Source organism: Nannospalax galili, unplaced genomic scaffold (genome assembly GCF_000622305.1).
Source record: "Nannospalax galili isolate Female #2095 unplaced genomic scaffold, S.galili_v1.0 scaffold109, whole genome shotgun sequence".
Classification (NCBI taxonomy): domain Eukaryota; kingdom Metazoa; phylum Chordata; class Mammalia; order Rodentia; family Spalacidae; genus Nannospalax; species Nannospalax galili.
The window spans coordinates 2,713,480-2,721,606 of record NW_008360315.1 but is presented as its reverse complement, the minus strand read 5'-3'; the positions used below and the strand labels follow the sequence as shown (position 1 = coordinate 2,721,606).

Below are 8,127 nucleotides of genomic sequence, written 5' to 3'. Positions count from 1 at the left end.
ACACACACACACACACACACACACACACACACACACACACACTGCTCTCAAGGGGTTCTGTTCCAGTTTTTCTACTTCTGTTTCAATTTCTCCACCTCCTCTCCAATTTATTTCCTTTTGATTATAGTTATTATAATGATAGTTATCAAAGCAGTGATAAAGTAGCACCTAAGTATAATTTTAATTTATGTTTTCTTAATGAATAATAATGATAAATATTTGTCATGTATTTATTAGCTATGTATATAACTTTTGGTGAAAATGCTATTTAAATATTTTGCCTTTTTAAGAAGTGGATTATCTTCTAGTGAGTTCTCAAGGTTCTTTATATGTTCTGTAAACAAGTGCTTTCATATCTGTTTCAAACATTTTCTCTGAAAATCTGTGGCTTTTCTTTTCATCTTCATAATAGCATATTATATAGGTGAAATGCTTTCAGCTTTGATCATTGATTCATTTGCATTATGCTTTTAATGTCCAAATTTGCAACTCTGCCTAATTAAGTATTTAAAGAGTATGTAAGATATTCTTTACCACTCACCTGTTTGTCAACATTTCACTGTGATTCGTGGGAGGTGACTACGTGTATGTGTGTGTGTGTGTGTGTGTGTGTGTGTGCATTATATGAAATACAATCTAAAATCATCTTGGCGTATATGGATATTAATTATCTGTTTCTACATTGTTTGTCAAAAACGTCCTTTTCACTGAATTATACTGGTTTCTCTGTTGGGAATGTATTTAACATAAGCACAATTTGCAGACAGTTTTGTCCCAAATATCTGACTGTCTACTTATGGAAAGTATTATATTGTCTGAGTTATTATAACCTCATGCTAAAGTTTGGAAGAACAAAGGGTAAATCTTCACAATCATCCTCTCTGTGAAAGTTATGGCACGTATTCTGCACCCTTAATCTTTTCACGAATTTTAAAATCAGCTTGTCCATTTATTCAAAATTCTTTGGGGATTTTCATGAAAATTGTCACTTTTAACAATATTTAAGGTCTTCAAATCCACAAACATCAAATGTGTCTCAATTTATTAAACTTTTCTAATTATTTTTTTACACATTACTTTATTTTGAATTGATGTGTGTGTGTGTGTGTGTGTGTGTGTGTATCTCATACAGAGCACCCAAACAATCTTATTCATTTTTATAGCCACATCCCAAATGGCATCCTCCATTTGGAGCCCATATACCCTGTCATCCCTGTTACTGTCCACTGTATTGTCAGAGCCCCCAGCCGTTCCCCAGTGCAAGTCCGTCTGCTGAGTATAGTCAGCCTATCTAGAGATCCTTGTGTTAGGAAGATCAGCTCTTTCTCATCTAGCAGCAATCAGTTGCCAACATTCCTTTAGATAATATTGGGGTCTGTTGTTCATTTTCTCAGTTTTATGCTGGGGTACTCTCTGGGAGTCTCTTGGGCCAATAACTCAAAGGAAGGTATCTCCTGTCTGGCATTGTTTCTTGTTATATAGCCTTTAGCTATACACATGGACTCTTAAGGAAATATACTGATCACTTTAATCTTTGGTTATACTTTCCTTTTGGGTGTTCAAGATCATACAGTTGGCCCAAATAAACCAATTTACTTTTACTCTTAAGTTCATTTGAGGATCTGTTTCTTGGGGCTTGGGATGAGCCCTTGATTCCTTTCTTTTACCAGTTCCATCTATGTGAAGACAAGTCAAAGGTCCTGCTCAAACATGGCCAGCTTCACTTGGAAGCATGGATAAAATGTTTCCTCTGAGTTGACCCTCCTCTTTTTAGGCTGGACACTGGTGCAAGTCCATCTGGTGAGGTCTTCATGTCCTCCCTGACAAGAGGGGACAGGTGACTCTCCAAAACTACAGAACATTTTGAGAGATGCTCCATAGTCTCCTGGAATTTAGTCGACCTTGGAGGACAAGGAGCAAAAACTGTCTTTTAAGTCCCTCTGACCAGATTAGTATAAGCCTCAAAGTATGGCTGTTAAGCAGCCAATAAGGTTAGTTCCACCAGTCTGGTACTTTTAATTACCATGTGCTATGTAGATAAAACTTAGGAGAAAACCAAACAGTCTCTGATAAACCTTGACTAGACATATATTTTGTTCCTTGAACTAGCTGTATGCATAATTTGTCAGTAGGATGTTGAACTAATACAGTTCCCTCTGGTTTTTTAAAACTAGCTGGGCATTATATAATGCTTCCTTTCCAATTAAGATATTAATGGTGCCATTAACTTCCCTCGTTGTGGTGACAAACCTTTCACTTAGTGCTGAAGTAAGAACAAAACCTTTCCTTTACTCCCATTCTCAAGGGAAAGCCATTTTTTATAATTAAATATGGAATTATCTATAGCTGCCCATATCATTTTCTTCAAATTTGATGTGTAAATATAAATAGATTTCAAAGAAAAAATTCAAGGCTAAGTTCAAATATTAGATCAATATAATTTATCAATATAAAATCAAGATATCATTATAAAATCAATGGTAAAAATCAAGGAAAGATGGAGAACATGAAAGGGAGATAACTTTCACATCTCCAGAAAGTTAAAAGCAATACATTGGCTTGATGAATAAATATTGTAGTTAAAATCATGAGAAGCAATTATAATAAATTTTGCAGCTATCTGCATGTGGAGCACCAATTGTGCTGAGATGCTTCCAGTTATATATTTAAACTAAGTGCTGTTAACAAAAGTTCCTGCTTAAAAAGAAAATCACTTCACTTTACAAATGAAACAACAGTTAATACCAATTACCAGTTGTCAAGGCAACAGCTGAATATGAAAAGGTGGGCATTTTGCTCCTTTCACTTATTCAGTCATCTACCTACATGGGGGCACAGGGTGTAAAGTTAAACATCTATGAGACTACAATGGTAGGGTCAGATATTTTTCTCTTGGCATTTACACACTACCATTAAAGTTATATTGCAACACTATTAATTAGCGTTGATTGCCTCCTTGTCTAGCTTTGAAAGCAAGTAATTATAGAGTATTTATAATCTGAGACTTTCCTATATTGCTATTTAAAAGGATATTCTTTCCAGTAGTATGGGATTGTGTCTATTTTCCAAAGAAGACATTTTATTTAACATTAAAAAGATGGCTGTGTGTAGCCCTTTCCTTTTCATATAAGTCATATACAAAAATTCCAAAAACCAAAATTAATGTTACATGAAACAGTTATTTTTTGTAGTTTTTTTCTGTTTTCTGATTTCCCGAACTTAAATATATATATGAAAAAATTCTATGCAGTCTGCTTTTTTATGCAGTTATTCTTTTAGTATATTCTTAAATTTTAATTATATAAATAGTAGATTTATAACTCTGGTATAGCAACAAATAATTCTCTCCTATTTGTGATTAATTGAATAGTTTATGTAAGCTGTGGGTTTTTTTAAATCTTGCTGTTTAAAAACTGTTAGTAGGGGGCAAGTATATCATGTTTTTATTTATATCATTCTTTCATAGCAATTTCTGGTATGTCCCTACAACTTGCTGATGTTTAAATTTAGGAGAATCAGTAGAACCAAAATGGTTTTATGGTAAGGATGTTAGAAACTAGACTCATGGTTTTTGAAGCATGATCCAAAAAAGTAGCAACAGCATCACCTGAGAACATGATAGAAATACACAAAATCTCCTGTACTTGGCCAGAGCTATGAGATCAGATTGCAAATTTTGTAGGTAGAACCTAATAGTCTGAATGGATACATAGTACTTACTATGCAGACATGTGTCGAGTTTAAGAAGTGGGGGCTAGACTTGTACTATTCAAAGCATGTGTTTATAGATGGTGGTGATTAATGGCAAATCATACCATTTAGTATTAAGAGGGAAATTGCAGCTAGAAGTATTGTATGAGAAAATATTAAACTTTAAGATGATGTTTTATCACTACTTTCTGGTATCAACTTGTTCTCTATTAAATGATGTTAATAGTAAGTCTATTTTTAAGATCCTTTTTTCAGCTATATTAAAATTTATGACTTAATGCTCATTTTTAGTATTTTTGGCATGTGTTATATAGGGAGGTCAGTGAACAAATAACTAGTCAATATAAACCCTTTGTTCATAAGTGGAAAGCTGACTCTCTAGATAAAAGATCCTTCTCTAAGTCTTCAGAGTTCAACAAAGCCCCAAATGCTCTTAAAATTCAGAAATGTTTGAGCTTATTATATTTTCTCTCATGCATGACAGGGCCATATTTGAAGGCCTGAGCTTTAACAGGCATTAGAAACAAGAATGTCAGGATGGGTATTGAAGCAATAGGTAGAGCGACAAGAGATTTAACAAGAACAAAGGACAAACGGTGTTAGCACATTCCCTCCTGGATCAAACAGGGATGTGCCAAGTATTGAGGTCACCAGGAAGAGGACAGCCAAAGAGAGACTCTCACTGATATACTGGCGCCTTAACCTACATTTTGTCATCATTTTTGCCTAACTACTGTAGGGATGACTTTTATAAAATGGACAGAATCTGGGCTAATGACTTTTAGTCTTACAACCAAAAAACTACAAAGTGACTTAACCATGTGCTCTTGTGACCTGGGTATCTGATCTTGATTCCTTAGCACCTCAGTTTGCTGCTCCACCCAAAGATAGTGAATGAATGTGGATTTGCTTGAGAATTAATATATCAAAGCACTGAAAGGCAGCACATTCATTGTCATTGAATATAATGAAGAATGAGAAGAATGCTTGATAATGCATTTAGGTTTCATTCCTAGGTTCTAATAAAATAAAGGTGGATACAAGTTTGTGGTTTCACAACTGAAGCTGGAGAAATGTTTTTGAATAAAATTATGGGTGAGGCTTGGCTTGATAACACAATTTCACAGCACAATGTCGCAGAAGACATTTCAAGGAATGAGGGCCTTCCAAATTCAAACCCACTCTCAAAAAACTTAAGTGTCAGGCTGTTTATTCAGGTAGAGTTGTAACATGGTGTCGGTGATACCGCCAACTCCTCTTTTCTGCACATTGTGCTAAGGAACTGTATAGAATTTACATGAAATGTTATTTTTCACTTGTAGTAGCAAACATAAACATTTATCTTAAGATGTAGATAAATTAAATTACAGCTAATATAAACTGACCAAGTTGAGAATATATTTAAAGTATGATTTTAGTTATAGGATGGGTTAATGGAATGAAGAATTGTAAGATGAATAAAAATATGTGGTTCATTTAAAGCAACAGATTACTACCTTGTCTCATAATTTAAATAATTTAAATAGATTGTATGCATAAGTAGAGATTTTATTACTCATGGTTGATTTCATTCAAGTTAAAATTGTCTATGGATGAAGTCGTACTGATAACAGTAGGTCTGAGAACCTATCTCAGTGGTAGAAAGCTTGTTAGTATGTGTGTGGTCCTTTGTTTGGTCCTCAGCATTGCAAAACAAGTATATCAATAACAATAATACATTGTAGAATAACCTGAGAATTCAAACAGTAACATCTGTACATAACAATTTGTAATGCAGTCATTAGTTGCTGGGTCTCTTTCTGTTAACAAATCAGACATTTTCTCTGTAGTTCTTGAAATGTGATGCTGTAAGTAAAAGATTTTAGAAACTGATCAAAAAAAGAGAAAGTGGGACTAAAATGCAACCATATCATTTTCTTTTACTTCAAAAAATTTCCTACTAACATAAATTATTGAGTAGAAGAGATTTTATTTATATGTATATACACATATTATATTACCTCATGGTTAACAAGACAATGCCTTGTGCAATGCCGTTTTAAAAAGTGATGCCAACTAAACAGGCCTATTGAAACCCAGAGAATGCTGAGTCTCCTTTACAAGGAAGACAAGTACATTTTATAAAATATGAAAATTTATTTATTTGGTTTGGCTTTCGTGGGTTTCATTTGTTTAAATGAAGTAGTTTCCATTCAGTTATTTCTGCTAAAGTAAGATCAGAAATGAAACCAAATACCTGTGAAACTCCCTTCCCCTTATCACCAATCAGCCTCTGCAAGGGTGAGCATGACAGTTGTCTGATGGTCTGAATGAGGTGATCTGGAAATTTACCTTTATACATAATTGTTTCTATTTCATTCAAGGTTTTTATGGCTAGAAGATCATTTCTGTATGGAGATCATTGTCTTTTTCAGATAGTCTCACAAAGTTCCAATTTGTCCTAGCATTTACCTTATTACCATAGTGAGGTTATTCTTCAGGGGTTGCTTTTCTCTTCAACGTAATAAAGGACGATACAACAATATGGTACCACCACTTGTTACGAGATGTAAGGACATTCACTGAGGAAACATTGATGGCACCAGCATGCTGCCCTTGCTTGCCTTCTACATCTTTCTTGGTCTTTACAGGATTTACTATCCACACTCAGCCTCAAAGGTTATAGATCTTGTTTAATTATGGTTTGCATTTTTTACCTCACAAAGTGCTTTCCTGGATGCCATCAAGATCCTCCGACAAAATTTAATGATTAACATTCATCATCTTTGTATATCTGTCCATATCATTTGAGGAAAGAAACTGAGCAGGAAAGAATGAGACCAAAGACTAAAAAATACTTGAAGCAAACTATGGCCAAAATTTTTCCAAGTTATGTGAATTCACACACTTAGAAAACTCAACAAATCAAAAGCAATATAGGCAGTAAACTGAAAAGTAAGGTAACCAACTTATGTAAACCTGGAATTTTATATATCAAATATATTACTAATATAATATCTACTGTATATACTTAAGTATTTCAGCATACTGGTTTGAGGCCAGCCTGGTCTATGTAAAGGGCTTTGTTTCAGAAATATTAAATAAATATTAAAAAGATCTCTTGTTTTATTTATGTACCCATTCAAGTTCAGTTAAAATAGTGAATATAGAATGCTTAATGTGTTTCCCATATTGTCTCCAAGGTTCTGAATATAACCAGATTAAAGGGGCCATTTGTACATTTTAAAAGTTGACATTTCAACAGATGTGATATTCAGGGGAAAGCAGTAAATGAATATTTAAATATTGGAAGTCCATATGCCTGAAGATTTCCCAGAAGACTAGTCTAACCATGATGTAAATTGATAAGAATAGATGTAAAAATCAGTCAAGCTTAATCAATTAGAGCTTAAAGTGCCAGCCACAGTGTTTTCATACAGAGAAAGATGGTTAGTTTTCTTATTTTTTCCCTTTCAATCAAATAATATTGATTTTGAATAGGTACACAAAAGCCCTTTTTATTTTTAAACTGGTTATTCTTTGTTTGATAATAATTGCTAAACATTTAGTTTTATCTTTACCACAGTACCAAGGAAACCAAGAAGGTAAGCTTCAGAATTAAATTGGCCTTTTCACTCACCTTGACATATCAGTCTACACACCCAGGGAAAATGGTGCTTGTAAAATACCTTATAAATAATAATCTGTTGCATATAAATGTCCACACATCTTATTTTAAATATTTTAAATAGACTCTGTAATTTACAACAGATTAAATAAATTAAGCTGTATGATTACACAAATAAGGCTAAAGATAAACTCACTGATAAGTGTACAATAATACATTGTGAAGAACTGAATAACTAAAACTAGAGATGCTGTATTAGATGGACAAAAATATGCAAACAGTAAGCACTGTGTGTGTTTGTTTGGTGAACAGAGTCATGAAAGACAGGCACAAAACTAATTCCCCTTTGCAAACCAGAACTCATTGTTCACTGTAAGTTTTGATGCATACAAGAAAGAATATGACATGACAATTCAGAGTGATGGTGTTGGGAGAAAAGATGGCATAAGAATGAGGCACACCCCAGGCAATCTGCCTTGGTGATGGGATATTCTGACTCCCAAGAGATCAAATGTGTGCAATGGACACTAGATGAATATTTATCTGACCATATCCTCTAAAATAATGATCTCAACATTATGAACCCAAGATTTGGCAAGTAAGAGGGAAAATAACTAGTGAGCTAAGACTGAGGAGCTGTGCTGGCCTGGTTGACCACATACACCAGCAGGGCAGCCCAGACTCAGCGATGGGGAGAGAGCCAAGACTTCACGGCTGCCATGAGTAATGGCAGAATCACGCAGGCCTGGACTTCCACGAGCAACAGCTGGGCAGAGCTGAGCTGGTCTGCTCACCCATGTGCCCTGATG

The 8,127-nt window shown here is 34.4% G+C and overlaps 1 pseudogene; it reads left to right on the top strand.

Moving 5' to 3' along the window:
- The first annotated feature begins 7,601 nt into the window (after window positions 1-7,601).
- On the top strand, window positions 7,602-7,721 carry LOC115068725 (annotated as a pseudogene).
- Window positions 7,722-8,127: the final 406 nt, after the last annotated feature.